The 17,811-nt window shown below is 39.1% G+C and overlaps 1 protein-coding gene across 2 annotated transcripts in view; it reads right to left on the reverse strand.

The window, feature by feature from the left end:
* Positions 1-17,811, reverse strand: part of whrna (whirlin a) — a 161,887-nt gene that overhangs the window by 50,520 nt on the left and 93,556 nt on the right. The window lies entirely within an intron of this gene.

The raw sequence follows: 17,811 nt of genomic DNA on the forward strand, positions 1-17,811 counted from the left end.
CAGTTCTGTCAGGTTGGATGGTAAACGTTGGTGGACAGCCATTTTCAGGTCTCTCCAGAGATGCTCAATTGGGTTTAAGTCAGGGCTCTGGCTGGGCCATTCAAGAACAGCCACGGAGTTGTTGCGAAGCCACTCCTTCGTTATTTTAGCGGTGTGCTTAGGGTCATTGTCTTGTTGGAAGGTAAACCTTCGGCCCAGTCTGAGGTCCAGAGCACTCTGGAAAAGGTTTTCGTCCAGGATATCCCTGTACTTGGCCGCATTCATCTTTCCCTCGATTGCAACCAGTCGTCCTGTCCCTGCAGCTGAAAAACACCCCCACAGCATGATGCTGCCACCACCATGCTTCACTGTTGAGACTGTATTGGACAGGTGATGAGCAGTGCCTGGTTTTCTCCACACATACCGCTTAGAATTAAGGCCAAAAAGTTCTATCTTGGTCTCATCAGACCAGAGGATCTTATTTATCACCATCTTGGAGTCCTTCAGGTGTTTTTTAGCAAACTCCATGCGGGCTTTCATGTGTCTTGCACTGAGGAGAGGCTTCCGTCGGGCCACTCTGCCATAAAGCCCCGACTGGTGGATTGCTGCAGTGATGGTTGACTTACTACAACTTTCTCCCATCTCCCAACTGCATCTCTGGAGCTCAGCCACAGTGACCTTTGGGTTCTTCTTTACCTCTCTCACCAAGGCTCTTCTCCCCCGATAGCTCAGTTTGGCCGGACGGCCAGCTCTAGGAAGGGTTCTGGTCGTCCCAAACGTCTTCCATTTGAGGATTATGGAGGCCACTGTGCTCTTAGGAACCTTAAGTGCAGCAGAATTTTTTTGAAACCTTGGCCAGATCTGTGCCTTGCCACAATTCTGTCTCTGAGCTCTTCAGGCAGTTCCTTTGACCTCATGTTTCTCATTTGCTCTGACATGCACTGTGAGCTGTAAGGTCTTATATAGACAGGTGTGTGGCTTTCCTAATCAAGTCCAATCAGTATAATCAAACACAGCTGGACTCAAATGAAGGTGTAGAACCATCTCAAGGATGATCAGAAGAAATAGACAGTGTGTCAGAGTGTCACAGCAAAGGGTCTGAATACTTATGACCATGTGATATTTCAGTTTTTCTTTTTTAATACATTTGCAAAAATTTCTACATTTCTGTTTTTTTCTGTCAAGATGGGGTGCTGAGTGTACATTACTGAGAAATAAAATGAACTTTTTTGATTTTTGGAAAATGGCTGCAATGAAACAAAGAGTGAAAAATTTAAAGGGGTCTGAATACTTTCCGTACCCACTGTATGTCTGCCTTGCTTGGTTTAGGTATGATACACTTAACTTTCTCACTAGGTAGAGCACGTTCCCCATGTACAAGGAGTCCTTACCCCAGCGGCCCTCTGCTGCATGTCATCCCCTCTCTCATTTCCTGTCTCTCCCTATCCTATCTGAAATAAAGGCAAAAAGCCCCCACAAAACTTTCTGTACAATTATTCTATGTTTGGGGACTAAAAACATTTCTCAACGAAGAGCGGATCTGCCATTATCATCTGATTACTAACATAAACAAACGAACAGTTTGTACACTGCAACAGAAGTGCAGAAAAGTCTTTAATTTCAACCTCTTATAGTGCATGCAACCAACAGTATGAAAGTCACAGTGCTGTGACACTGACACTGTGGAAACAAATAGTCTTTTGTTGCCCAAATAGACAGAAATGCTCTGGGTAAAGGAAATAATGTCAGGTAGATTGGTCATCTTATTGTCTTACACTGACTCTATTAACTTTATCTGTCACCATAACGGTGTTATAAATTAGTCAGAGGACGGGCTCACCACTCCCCCTTTACAAAACAGCACAGAGTCACTGGTCTTGTAAATTACTTTGTCTGGCATTTAGACTTGATGTAGTGTTTAGCATTTAAAAAAAGTCCCCAAATGTCACTTTCTTTCTCTTTGTTTTATTCTTATTTTACTGTGGTCGGCCAACCGAACCTCACAATCATTTCAATGTTCTCTCTGAGTAGCAGCAAATGCAAGCTAGAGATTAAAGACATTCCCAATCTCATACGTTTCAGTTTCTTGGGTGTTTTCCAACAATCTGAGGTGATCCAACACTATATCTGCCACTGCTAATGCACAGCAGCACCTCTAAAGCACATCTGAGGCAGCGGAGGACATTCTCCACATAAAGAGCCACCTTTATCAGCTTCTACAATGACCCAGTTTTAATAATATGTAGTAGAGTCATTTGAGTGCAAATGCAAATGCACACATAATCAAAGCTGTATTAATAAATGCAAATCAATGCTAACAAGCACCATTGCAGTGAGAAAACACACTGCTGCCAACAATTCTTATAAACGCTTATTTATGCTGTCAGGCTGAGCTGAAGCCGCACGGATGAGAGGCAGATTTTAAAACAGATTACAAGCTGTTTGTTCCAGCGGTTTGCATTACAAAAAGAGTCAATAATCTGCTTCTTATGTACTTTTTAGGGTGTTTGACAACCCTGGAGCTCAGTTTATTGTGAGCTTAGCTCGGTTTATATCAGTCTTATTTGGATTTGACACAGCTCGAGTGCACACATGGCCATGAAACTGACACAAAAGAAGATGACACACGAACACATCACCATTTTTCTTCTCTGTCACTTGAAGAGAAGTGGCATTCTGACCTCAGAGTGATCTTGAAAAACATATTATCATATCATATGTATTTTTGCATTTAATGTCTTTCTCCAAACTATGCTGAGTAAACGCGCAAGCAGTTTTTGTTAAAGTGCTGGACAATTTTTAAGCAAATGTCTGAAATTTTGTTATCATTCTTATCAATTTCTTTATGCCTTGTGTACGGCAGACATTTTGCACAGCACAGGTGTTACTAATAACATTAACGATGGCTCTGTTCTGTTTGAGTGTCACAGTATGCCATGATGGTGTGACAGTGAGCCAGTAACAATAACAGGGCTGTGTTTGAAATCACTCCCTATTTACTATAACAGTGCTGTTACATTACATGCAGGTTAAGGGCAGCTAGCACCTCCTAGTGTTTGCTTTAAGACTGCTGTCAACTGAATGTCTTTGCTGTATTGGTAAATTGTGATCACATGGGTAGGGTTATAGTTCAGACTGACAATTAGTTTGGGAAAATAAGGGGCTTTAGGACATCTTTGTTTAATCTTCGGCATCCACCTGTAAAATTCAAATTCAAATTCAAATTAGCTTTATTGGCATGAATGTATAACAACAATATTGCCAAAGCATTGTACCTGTGTTGAACACTGGAGAAGCTTTGAGTAATATTACGTGTTTTGACTTTATAGTATTGACTATATAGTGTAAAATCAAATTTGTATAAAAACAAATTTGGTTAGATTTATAGATCATTACATCATCTTTTTGCCATGTGTAGTGCAGCCATCTGTTTAATTTCATCATGTACATGTCTGCACTGTTTTTAGTTACATTAATAAGCTTTTTGTGTGGTTGCTCTTAGTTTCACAGAGTAGTTGGAAAACACTGTAAGAATGCAAGTAGATGAAGAAAGACAAGCAAACAGCCCTCAACTTTACTTCCTCGTCTCACTTCATCATTTAACCCGCATCTGTTTAGCTATCTGTCACCTTGTGTAGAGCCACACAAGCAGTGGACAGAATAAGTGCACTATATTTACCCTCCACTGTTTAAGTGTTCGATGAACAGTGCCCTCACAAATTCCACAATGGAACAAAGAAAGTAGTGTCCATCGCATAAACACTATGTTTTGCAAACAATCCAATATGCAATGTGTCCTATTTTAAAGAAAAAAGTTCACGAGTTATGAAGCGTTTGCTGGCATTTACAGAAATGGAGGATGCCATGAAATGAATATTCCGGTGGATGCTAAGTTAATATATTGTAAATCTAATTTCTTGTTCCTCCGTATGGTATTTAAATATAAAATAAGTCCACATTTCTTGGGAAGAAGTGAAGAATGTCAAGAGAACAATGAGGAGCGTTTTGGCGTCCATGTTGCATTTGCCTAGCAGCAAGGTGGCAAGAGATTCAGAGGTCCTCTGCAGAAATGGAAGAACTTGCTAAAAGGCCAAGCTCTCAAAATCACTTCATCAGTCAGGCAATGAAAGCCACACCAGAGGAAAAGGCATATGACAATACAACAGAAGTACAATCATTATAGAAAACCTGCTCGGGAGTGCACATGACCTCATGACCACACTTGAGTGAAGGGTCACCTTTTAGCAAGACAACAACACAGTCAATACAGTGACGACAATGCTGGAGAGGCCACGGGAGAAGTCTCTAAATGTCCTTAAATGGCCCAGTCTTGAACACCACATTACATCTGTGGAGAAACCTGAGCATGGCGACTCCATCCAATATGAGAGAGCTTAAGAGGTCACCAAAAGTGCAGTACTGAAAGAACGCTCTTATTGTAAACGGGGGTTTAAGTTTTTCATTGCTTCCCATCCAAGGTGTCAGGAGACATGCTGACATATCATATTAGGAGAAGTCCAGTTGTAAATAATAAAATGAATGATTTGGGTTGGTACCAGGGTTAGTTTATATTGTACATGCTGGCCATTATATTATTAGTAACACCTGTGCTTTTACTACTTTTCTTACTAGTCAAAATGTTTGATGTGAACACCAAACACCAAAACACAACGTCTTTATTCTTTATTTTTTGGGTTATCTGGTCGAGTGGACACATGACTTGGGAAAGAAGAAGAAGCAGGGACCATAACATCAACATATGTTAGAAAAATCTGTTTTGACTTTTCCTCCTCAAGTTGATTTATGCACAAAATAAAAAATATATGGATGGATACCTAGTGACATACTATACTTTTACATCTTTTCTATGTGAGGTCCAGATTATATTCTGTACTATTGTATCAGTTTGTTAAAGCGCTGCTGCGTGTCAGCACCACTTAATCAAGTCAGATTATTTGCACCTGTTGTATTTGACAAATGAATGGAAGTTTAATTCTGACTCTAATTACACTCTGATTAATTTTATGACCCCGTGAGCCTCATTCAAAACAACACTGTTAATTCCAGAGGAACCACTTAGAGAATGCCAATATGCTGGATTAATCTTCCCAAGAATTTCTTTAATATTGTCATGGTTAAGGATAGCTCAATCAATATTTCACAACATGGACTCCTTCGCTCCTATGTTATTTTGTCCCCTTAATTATTCTCTTAAATAATTTTAAGAACCAACAAGAACCTTGTTGTCTGTATTATTTTACCCAAACATAAAACACTAACAACCACACTGTGCATGTATACACACTGGATATCTGCACACACACATAGCTTCATGTGGTTAAAAGTGAGACACTTGACTGTGCTGCTGCATCTCCTAGTGTCATCAAGTTGCTACTGACATCTTTCCTTTCCCCTCTCTTCATCATTATTCTGCTCCTCCATGCCCCCCTCCTCTCCCCCATTATACTTCTATTTGAGCGTAGATGGGCCCTGTCCTCAGTCACAAGCGTTCCATTTTTTGTGATCAATCTGCGTCACACAGGAGGCGCCGCCACATCGCTACATTCTGGGCAATTAAACAACAACCGGTGGCAATGAAGTTCACGATTAAAGCTCTAATCAATGCTGTTTAATAACAGTTTCTTGATACAGAGAGGAAAACAAGTGTAGTCTGATTGACCACAGATAAATGTCACACACACTGAAAACACCACTCCCAATTATAAAACCTGTATGTCCAAATGATTCTCCCTGTGGCTGTGAACACACCACTGCATGTGACCGTGGATTCACCAGGCCCAAGCCAGAAGAGGGAGAACTGAGAATAGAAAGGTTTCTGTGGTTTCATATGGACTTTATCAACGCATCCATGGACAAAAGTAAGTAGAAGTAAACACACTGCTATTACTGTGGTGGCATCTCACTTGTCATATGTAGAGGATTTAAAAGCTTTTGCACAGATTTAGCCAAGAAGTATGACCAGTAGACCCCGATACAAATGCTGCTTAAAGGAACAAATAATGTAATGACAAGTATTGTCTGTATAGTCAGAGCCTGAGAGTGTATTCCTCTGTGCCATAGAGCTCCATTGTTGCCTAAAAACTACTCAGTGAGCTGACACATTCATTCATTACCAAAAACAAAAAAAAACACACACACGGTAGGTTATTTCAAGTCCGTCACACACGCCATCCTGCTGCTGTAAACTCCCTGGAGCACCAGACGTGTTACTCCATAGCTGAAAATTCAAATGCCCTATTCATTGTTGTTAAAGTAAAACAAAAATTACACTGCCCAGATGTTTTGGGAGTCAAGGAGCCTTTTTAAGAAATGAAATATTATTAGTTTCCCATTTTTAAAGATGTCATTCTTAGGAAGGAAGGTTAAAATGGAGTGCAACTGGACTTGGTTGAAGACTTCCCTCATCAAAGAGACTTCTTCAGTTCTGACTGAGTTTAACCTCTCTGGATTCCTTTGCCGAGATCTGAGAACCTTTACATTTATTCAATAACTATGACCTGGATGATTGAGAACCTTTACATTACATTTATCCAAAGCAGCTTACAATTGCTATATGTCAGAGGTCGTACGCCTATGGAGTAGGGCTGTGCGATATGACAATATTTATCATTTGACAATAGAAATTGTATTCAGCTATGGTTCGCTATCTCGAGGTCACAAGAAAATGATCCCGTAATCACGAGAAAAGAACAGTCGAGATCATGAGATAATTATCTCGTTATCACGGGAAAACGGAGTAAAATAAAAATATGAATCGATGGCCGCTTACGGCTTCCATAGGGAATGCCATTTTTCATTGAATTTACAAAAATGTTTTATATCGGGATATGAATTTTTTGCCATATCACACATTGGTGGATTTGCCACAGTGAACACATTGAACCCAGGTCTTCCAAACCACAAGCACAACTCTTATCAACTGCACCATCACCACCCTTCACAGGTAAGCTTCATTTTAAGACACACAAAATGCCATTTCATGAAGTCTTTTACTCCATGAAATGAAAATGCATCATCTGACCAAAAGGGAAGAAAATATCTCCCCTTTTACAAGTTATTTTGGATTTCCTCTGATTATAAAGCAATAAATCGTGGATTGCAAGTTTGGTGATTTAAAATCGTACACAGCAAATTGAGTCTGAACACTAATGCTGCCTTAGGCTGCGAGTAAGTTTACACAGTACTTTCACATCCATCCTGTCAATGTTGGCAAAAAGTGTAAACGTAAAGTTTCCCCCAAACCTAAAAGCCGTAACTCTTTCAGACTAATATTAACATGCATATTCATAAAGCCTACTTTCATTCATCTGATTGAGATCAATTTAGCCATCTACTTAAAGTCAGTGAACCTGAATTTTTCTGGATTATGCCACTGCAGTAATGGCTGCATCCCTAGAGAGTGCAAAACAATAATCAGATGGCAGATTAGTCTATAGGCTCTGCAACATAATTGCCAATAATAACACTAATGAGCTAGTAAACTCTGTAATATAAATAACAGAATGAATAACAAAGTAGTAACAAGACTAAGCCAAATAAATGACAGAACCACTTAAAATCATTCTCTCGACTGTGCTGAATTACAAGTAAGCTTTAAAAGGAGAAGATTCTCTCAATTTGTAGACAGATTTAAATGCAAATGAAAGTGCATCACTTGGCAAGTTGTAAGTGATGAATTATATATCCCCGTGTCTTCTTCACACTCACACTAATGGCTCCCAGAAACCTATTCTGGCTCCTTCCTCAGTGCTCTTCTTTCTGCTTTTACAAGATGACTTTGGTTAAACACGTAACTACTGCTCTAAACCAGTGCACAAAGTATATTAAACTGGACATACAGTAGCAATACTGAGGATTGATGATACACTATCAGTTAACTTTCACTGGCAAAGCTAAAATAAGCAAGAATTAATTAAATTACAAACATGCAACTATTGAACAAGTCACAATTGGATTTACCTTAAGCTCTCATAAATGAATGGTAAGTAGTGTAGTCTGAGTTATACTGAAATTTCAATAAAATAATAAACCAAGTGGCATTGTTGGAGCTGCTGCTCTCACTGAAATTCAGACTGGAAAAGTCTGTCATTACAGTGGATGCTACATATACACAGCAGCAAAACGGAGAGTGACTCCTACTGATAAATTATATTTATGTTTTATCAAACTCCACCACTCCAGTGCATATATGAGGTACTATAGGTTCTATATATGTATGCATCTACATTAGTATTGCATAAATCCCAATGTGACTTGGACAGTACACATGTGGTCTGATTGAAACACTGAGAGCAGTGATGGAAGACAGCGAAGGCGCGCAGACAGACTATTATGCTCCCTTTGAATTGTCCTACTCGAGCCGTTTGATCAGGACTATTGTCAGAGACTCCTGTGACATTATCAAAGCTCTGTGAGGAACAGCCAGGGTCAGACAGCTCAGGGCTGAATGGTGGTGGACACACAGAGGAGAGATAGAGGGATAAAATGGCAGCTGATCCCTAAAGCTACACTAAGAACAGTGAAGCAGTTTTATCTGGCCTTTAATGCTTCCTTTTCTTCAGCTCTCGGTCAGGTCTGTGTGTGTGTGTGTGTCCTGTTGGTCAGACTTATCTTGCTGTATCCAGATTTTGGATCTGGTTCAGAAGTCTTATTTCCTTGGAAAAGTGAGAAAATCAACCTCTTATTGATGAAATTTAAGTTAGTATTTTCTAAAACCAGTCTTTCTTGAATCTATAATATATAATCTATATATTATTCTTGCAGTACTGCAAGACATGGCTCAGTTTTTACTGCTGTACAATTAGCAAGCAGTTAGCAGGTAGAAATTAAGGAGTTTAGCTTGGATTTTTGGGCAGTTCCAGTTAAAATAATTCTTGAAACTGTTAAACTCTAAAACACTGATATAGCAAATTCTGCCCGAAACTGCAGCATGGGCAACCATGATGTTATTTTGAAAAGATCTTTAATTTACCAAGCTCTAATAAGTTAGAATCTTTTTTTTTGGAACCAGTCCCAGAGGTGAAAACTGAGACCACACACTGATAAAGAGAAAGAAAGTGTGCTTGATAATACAGTAAAGGTGTCTGCAAAAAGGATAAAAGTACATTTCAGACAGGTCAACTTTCATCAAAGAAACTGATATTTGCGCCACTGTAGTTATGTTTGGTGGTCTGGCTCTGCTCTGGGATCTCCCTGAAATAAGGTGCCTTGTATGGAATTTGCCAATAAATGCTAAGAGAGAAATCAGCTGAGCTGTCAGCTGATGTAGCTGATTTAAGATGGCTGCGAACAGCTGATGTGCTGGGATTGTGAGCTAAGATGGACTCCGTGGCCTGCCTTCGTGAAAAATGAAGATGTCAGGGTTGAAAACTGGGCTAAATTTGGTTGAAACATTTTTTAGATGTCCAGGTTGCTTTCAATAATGTTTAAATGACTATAGTTTGACATGAAGCATATCCCTTCATTAAAATGTACAACCTAGGTGACAAAAAAAACCCTTTCACATTTAGCTCAGTTTTAACCTAGACGTATAGACCGTCTTTGAACAGGAAGTAACCCCATCTGTGCTTGCTGGATGACCTCAAGCACAGACTGTGTTTGGGAGCTTATTACAAAGGTGACTAAAGGCTCCTTTATCACAATCAGGGACTTTCACACACTAGTAAATGCTTGCTGACTTGTGTCTCTGACCAGCTCTAAATATGGCTCTAGCAATTATATCTGCAGCTCAGTCATGCAAGACGTGTTTTTTTTCTAGAAAAAGTGAGAAACACTGCGTGGGAGGCCTGTCTCTAATCTCTGCCTCTCATACTTTAGTTCTCCTGACGTTTGCTCCATTGCTTCTGTCCCTTGGCAGAGGGAGGAGAACAGCGGAGAGATTAGATATCGACTCCGTCCAACTGCTTATTTCTTTGTCTTCTTAAATGGGCAGAACTTGTAATAGATTAGAGGTTGTAGATGAACAGTAGTGTCTTCCAAAATAAAAAGGGACAGACACATAGAGTGTTCCAAAGTCCAGACAAAACATTTATCTTCAGTTTGAGACCTTCACTGGAAAAGATTAAACTTTAATTAGATCCCTTGGCTCCCTTACCTTTCTTTGTATCATTCATTACAGCTTTTAACAAGCCTTTCTTGTTTTCTTTTATTTTTGCAGGCTAACATTCATCACATTACTTCTGTGTCTTCTTCCTGTTTATTTCCCTCCCCTAACCTTTTTGTTCCTCTTCAGCTTTAATATCTTCCTCATGATCACTGATCATGCATTTTCATCTCTCATTTTGTGTTACTCCACATCTGAGAAAAGCAGACGAAGTTCACAAGTTACTGAGGTTCAGTTCATCCTCATACAGCAGAGTGTAGTAAACCCATTCTGCAGATATTGATTGTTTTCTGGTGTACTGTTCACGTCTGTGGCTATAATGCTTTATTAAAAAGGTCACTGCATTTTTTCAAACTGACAAACACAAATCAGAAGTGTAATCAAGCATAGTCCACTGAAGTTGCTGCTTTAAATAACATCTTATTCTGATGCATTTTATGAATTACTGATTGCTCATGACATGTAGAAATAAATAAATAGAACCAGTCACGTATCAGCTTTAAACTTTCTTAAAGGTTGTCTTTATACAAAGTAGAAACAGAGCTGTTATAACTGGTATCATACAAGATATAAAACTTACATACTATACTATATGTTTTTATAAGTTAAGATATATTGTAATTATTGCTGGACCAAAAAACCAATTGGAACAAACTGCCATGAATGGCATGACTGACTTTCAATAAAAATGAAAAAGCAGAATTATAGTTGAATTTGTTCCGGAGCAAACCCATAAAAACCAATCAATATTGAACACCTCCTTAAAAAGGGTTTGTTAATAAAATGAACTCCATTTTTTTTGTTTTTACACAATGAGTGAAATGTCTACATCATATAGAGATGTTATTACAGTGTGCATAATATGTTATTTTCAATCAAAGATAACATAGATGACTTAACTAGATGGATTCATAATAATCTTATATAGTTTAATGTAAATGGTTGCACATGTACACCAAATAAATTATGGACGATTCAATTATGCTTTAGTCTATTTTCTTTTGTGGAAGAAAACACAAATCAAATGTGTATTCATTGCCATGCTTTACAAAAATACATAATGCATCTCAGGTTACCTTAAAAATCCACATTTATTGGCTGTGCAAATTAGGGGACAGGCCAGTTTAATAAACCTAAAATTAACTGGTTAAACATCTTAATCATTACTGTAAGGGCAGACGAGCCTAAGCAACAATTAGGGAAGCAGTTCAGTTGCTTTGTGTATATTTATCCTTAATCTTATTTTGAAATATTTAGGCATTTTCAGGTAGAGTTATGTTTCCTAAACCACAAGAACTAACTGGTTGGTAGGATTGTAGTCTGTTTCACCTACACCTTATTATATTCCATTTGTACACACAGAGAAATAAGAATGTTCTGAAATTAATCGGCTAAAAATAGCAAAAAAGAACTTTCAGTGTTCGGCCTAATATGTCAAAAGGACAGACATGCAGACACTGTTCTGCTGAATTGTCTCCTAGCACATCCACTCCATCTGTGGCTGACTTCTTAGAAAAAGCAACAAACGGTCTGACCCGCTTTGAGTGTTTCTGTCACTCGTATAAGAAGAAGATTAAGCTGGCTGGACCTAAATTTGGAGTGCACACGTATTCAAGTCTTTATGGTAATTCCAGTGAAACGGACCAGAGCGAGCTGACAGGCAGGTTAGCGACTTTATCCTGTCATTTTCTGTCTTTACAAAGAAAAGTGTTGCAGTATGAGAGTCCTACCTGAAGAGAGGCTATGAGGTCTTCATGTTCCCTGATACATGAACCACATATTGGGAGGATACACATATGACAACGTCGGGTTTTCAAAATATGGTGTCTATACAGTATTGAAATAAGATTAATTGGATTATATTCACAGAACGTATAAAACATATTACACGGGTCTATTAAAAGGTCAAAACAAAATTTGCTGTATTGGCATGAATGTTAAATACAACAGTATTGTCAAAGCTTCAAGGAAAATACAAAAAAACCCCAACAATTCAATTCATATAGTTCATCGAATAAATACAATAAAATAATTTTATTTCTATATACTGCATATAGAATAATATCTAATATTTCTAATTTCTCTACATGTTCTTTTGTTACGGCTGTGTCTCCTTCTGGCAACGATAACAGCAGACAAATCAAAACACTTGGCACGATAAAATTGAAACGCCCCCAATTGCATATTTATCAAGGCAAAAGTAGTAAATGAACAACAGGTGCTATCTTGCTCTTTTGAAAGACGTCATTCTGTGTGCACACCGTTAGTAGATCAGCTTTCGTGTGAATTTGCTGGCAATATCAAGTTTACACATGTTTTTACTCACACAAACCTTTAGTAAATCTGGCCCTTTATGTTTATATGTTGATAAATGTTTTTGGAAAACTTTGTACCACTGCTCCTTTTTCAAAACGACTTCATCTCTGGAGCAGGAAGAACATCTTAAAGAAACAACTCTGACAGCAGTGCAGTGCAGTGCAGCGAGACATGTTGAGTGAAATATGAGTTTATAAGCCTGACTGGCTGATCCTGTCTGAGCATACTAATGACCCAACACACAGCAAGCATCACGTAATCCCTTCACCACCCTGATGTGTTAAACTGCAACAAAGTGGCCCAAAGCTCAGATCGGTGTGAAGACAGTCAGGCCATGTGTTTGAGACCAGTAGGAACGCTTTCTGCTGCTGGTTGTCGAGTTTTAACAAAGAATTCATTCTGGCAAGAAGATGGATCCTCCTGGAACAAAATCCATTAGTCTATATGAGCTAAAGTCTGTGGAGTTTATTGAAGGGGTTTGAAAGCATAACAGATGCTCACAGATGTCTGGATAACATCTGCTCTTAAACACTGGTGAGCCACTGACATCCAGATGGAGACAGGTTTGCTGCAACTGACTACTGACTAGGTAATACATTTTTTTTCAAGTATTTTGTCCGACTAGCAGTCCCAAAGACATTCATTTTACAATGATATAACAAAGAAACACAGAAAAAACCCACATTTCAGAAGCTAGAATCGGATATTTTACTCAATAAATTACTCAAGACATGCATATGAGCCACTGCATATCTCAATGTCAGGTGTTCTAGATGTTTGCCCATAGTTATTCAACTATTTATGGGATAGGGATGGGAATGGGAAACATAATTAAATAGTCTAGTTGATTTATATAATGATGTTTCCTTTGTCAGAACCAGCACATACTCACTCCCAACTAGTAACTTAATCACATATTGAGGCCCTTTGGCGTCGCTTTTTAACGCCCTGGGTACCCCTTTTGCGTAATTTTTTGAAGTTTAAGGTTCCGCAGTCAAGATTAAAGATCAAGATGTTAAAGTTGTGAAACGTTGCAACTTGTAGTAAGTTTAGACACAATAAGTAGTTTAGGTTTAGGCAACAAAACTACTTGGTAAAGGTTAGGTAAAGATCATGGTTTGGGTTAAAATAACTACTTACATCAGTTAAACTGTAAGTTAACTTACGTCACTTGCGTAACTTACGCAACTTTTTGTTTCACACTGGACACGAACCCTGGTCTCCAGGTTCACAGTCAGGGTTCTGGCCATCCATCCACCCCAACCACCTACTTACTCAGTCTTTTCTGTTTAATATCATATACCTATACTTTACTGTCAAAAACTGATGCTACAGGGCTTCCCCCATTGCGTTGAACTATGACGCTAAAGGGATCCCCAGTGCATTACAAACTGACAACAACTATTGGTTGGATTGCCATGAAAGTGTGGGAAGACATCCATGGTTACCCAGCAGATAAATCTTACTAACTTGTGTGATCCACTGACTTTTCCTCTAGCGCCACCATGAGGTTTATATTTGTGGTTTATGGCAAACATGTTGACAGCTAATGGATGGATTGCCAACTTTAATACCTGTCTGACTTTCCCAGTAGTACTACTATATATATTAGGGCTGAACCCCAATAGTCAAAGATTCGATGCTTCGATGGGCGTAGCCTTATTCGACTGTCAATTTCACAGTCGAAGCTTTGCAGCGAAACAAGGATCATGCCATTTTGGCGAAATGGGGGTGCTCAACATCTGATTTTACATAGAACTACCACTTTTCTCCCATTAAGTTAATATACAGCCTATTACAATATACATTTCAACGTTTAATGCTGTAAATAAACATATAAAAACAACAAAACTTTCAATAAATGTTTTTAGTACGTAAATAAATCCAAAATTGTAAACCTAATCCTGGGTCGTCAGTGCACATGTGTAGGCGTAGCGTGTGTGTGGTGGCAGAAGAGGAACACTTGATGAAGAGACGGAGCCCCGGCTTCACTGGTGTTGTGCCGAGTTGTCCGCACCTCGCAGGACTTTCGGATAATTTAGCACTGTTGATGAACCACACAAGGTTAAATAGCCGGCTACTTGAAATAGACCCGCGAGGAACCGCGACGTGCATACAGTTGTCCGCAGCACGGTAGCTCTGCAGCTCTGCAGCTTCTCAAGATTAAAGTGGAGCTACCATGTGTACCGTGGGAGTTTGAGGGTTCTGCGCAGTATCTTAGCTGTTCCTAGGACTGACTCTTCTGGACAGAGACCTCTGATGTTGTACCTGGAATCTGCTGTAGCCACTCTCCCAGTCTGGGGGTCACAGCCCCCAGTGCTCCGATTACCACTGGCACCACTGTTGCAGAGATTACTTGGTCGTTGGGGGTCCAGCTTGGTTATGGTCTTCAATCATAGGTCAGTCGCCTTTATGTTGAGTGATAGCTCAATCAGTCTCTAGTTGTGATAGCAGTTGCCGTTTGCGAATGTTAGAACACTGAGCTATGAGTTGTTTCTTTATCAATGTTGATGATGGGTTTCGAAGCATCTCACTGGGATTGCTTGTATAGTAGCATTGCTCTAGTCTTGTTCCAGTAGCCCATTTATCATCACGTTGCCCTGGTTCCCTAGCACCTGACGCGGACCTTGTTGACCCGGGCGACATCTGAGCCGGCATTAAGGACCTTGCCTAAGGGTCGACCTGGATACCCCCGCCCTGACCGGGAATCGAGACATATTTTTTTTATGACAATCGTAATGGAAAGTAAGTAAGACCAAGAAAATCTGAGAACAAAACCAACTGTCAATATTGGCATATTTGAAGTGTGCATGCTTTTGAATGTCTCACTCCCACATTTTCATTAAGACAATATAAGAAAAGTTTCCTGAAATGAGGACAAAGCTTCAGAGAAATGCATTTCCTCACCACAAAGGATTACAGAGAGGAGACATTCAAATATAGCAGTTAGTAACAAGGTATTGGCCTTCAGTTCTGACAACTCGGGTTCAACTCCCAACTTGGTCTTGCTCCCAACAAGTTCACGGCTGCTGGGTTTTTAGCTTAATGTGTATTTTCTAAGCATGACTAAAACATTACCCTCAACCAAATTCTTGATGAGAGTTTAAGTGGTTTAGCCCTCACCTAATAAAATCACAGACAAGTATGCTGAACCACTTTGACTTGTCAACCTGTTAAAACATTTCAAGAGATTCATTTCTTGGATCATTTAAAGCTGTGGCAAAGAAAGTTAAAGTATCATTTTGATTTCTGTGGGCTGCTGAAAAAAAAAAAACTACCCAAGATGATAAAAAATAAAGGCTTTTAAAATTTTGTTTTATTCAGAGGAAAAGCAACGACACACGCACACAAACAGAACAAGGACACGGTACAAGTGTAACAGATTATTTAGGGATAAAAAATGTATCTTTATGTAAGATCTACTGTTTTTAGAGTCTATTATACACAGACTAAATTATAAATGAGATCTGTAAGCTGCTTTCTGGCAGGGCCTGAGGCTCTTGATGATTTACTGAACCAAATCATCTGTTACTTGTTTACCTGCCAAAATGCCTGGTTGTTCCAGAAAACCAATGAGTAAACCTTCATCATCTCGTCTCTATCCACTTCTATATAGTTTTAACAAAGGGGAGTCTGTGTATGACAAAGGTCCTTTACGATCCGCTGAGCAATGAGCTCAGTGATGCTGAAAGACACTTGCCTCTTAATCTGACAAACTATTGTACTGAGAACATTTCAAGGTTTTCTCTGTTAGAGTGAATCACAACACAGTGATAAAGACCTCTACTACAAATGTGGGGCAGTCATAACCAATCAATTTAATCTCATTCAGTGAGAAATATGAGCTATCTGGAAACATCTGTTGAGGTTAATTTAGGCCCAGAAAATATATTTAATCAGCTCATTGCTATGAGTGATGGAGTTGCACATGAATGCACTATTTTCTGTCAAAGTTCTGGTTATGTGGAGATTTCTGTGTTTTTTTGGTCTGTGTTCTTCTGGCTGGTTTTAAGTGGGTGGGGCTCTGTAGAAAACAGGTGATGTCAGGTATATCAACAAGCCATTTATAATTTAACAATATCAGAATCAGACTCAGATGACAAGTTGTAGGGTTTTTTGCTTGTCAGTTTTTAAGCGCATATTTATAATTACATGTGGGTTGTCTTTTTCAAACTTTGATTGTTGCTTATTTAGTCACAAAAATGTAACATTCAGATCAGGAGGACCTTATCATGAATCAGGTGTTTTAATACAGAAATAAAATATTGGTAAATGGACCCTTATATATCTTCCTTTCTAGTCTTCCAACCACTTAAAGCGCTTCGCACTAAAAGTTAACATTCACACGTATTTATATACTGATATCAAAGGCTACCATGCAAGGTGCCTCCTGCTCATCAGAAAGAAACTCATCATACACACACACTCACAATTTGGGGTTCACCATCTTGCTCAAGGACACTTTGAGATGCAGACTGGAGAAGTCGGGGATCGAACCAGCAATCTTACGATTAGTGGACAAGCGCTACCTCTTGAGCCACACCAGCCCAAAATAAGATAGAGATATAGAAAGAATATAGCCACAACACAACAATAACTACACATGTGAGATGTGTGTGTATATTGCTGTTCAGTTGACAAACATGACCATCAGTGAATATTTACTGACAATCACTTCCACAGAAAATGTGCAGCTAGCATTTATAAATGCACCTTCTCAAAATCCACAGAGCATTTCCCAATTGTCTCTGTTCCATTTGCATGACAGAGCTGTTGCTGTGACTTTGTAGTCTGGGCCAACAGATAGGATACTATTACTTGTATTTGGCACAGTGGGGCGACTGCTAATGTGGAGAGAGCTCTGAAGGAGCCACATTACAGAGAAACAGATGGGCTGTATTCCCACTCATTTCCTTAGCCTGACTCTGAATGTCACATAACATCTGAGTGTGTATTGATACCACAGCAGGTGTGTGAGTGTGCGGTTGAGAGAACATTGAGGAACACATATGTTTTATGTAAAACTCACAGATTATGTTTTTTCATTCTAAATAAAATGGTCATATTCAATACCTCTATAACATATTCATGTTTTGTCATTTCTTCCCCCTTTATCTGTTTCTGGCAAGTAACACTACCATAATAGGTCAAAAAGGCCATGACTTTTTCCTGGGTATGAGAAAGTCACACATGAAATAAAACTTTGCCACAGATTGTAGTCCAGAGGAGGCAATGTTTGAGAGAACAGCAATGACTATCTAGTTGTGGAGAAAGAAGAAAGTGGATGAGACTCTCTCATGATGCCCACATTTAACAATGAGATAAGCGACATTTTACACCAACCTTTTTTAAAGAGGTGGTTTTATGCTTTTTGGCTTTTTCCCTCTCCTTTA

Source organism: Micropterus salmoides, unplaced genomic scaffold, assembly GCF_014851395.1.
Source record: "Micropterus salmoides isolate LMB-PRFRI ecotype aquatic unplaced genomic scaffold, ASM1485139v1 Ms_hic_scaffold_20, whole genome shotgun sequence".
In the NCBI taxonomy this organism is placed as follows: domain Eukaryota; kingdom Metazoa; phylum Chordata; class Actinopteri; order Centrarchiformes; family Centrarchidae; genus Micropterus; species Micropterus salmoides.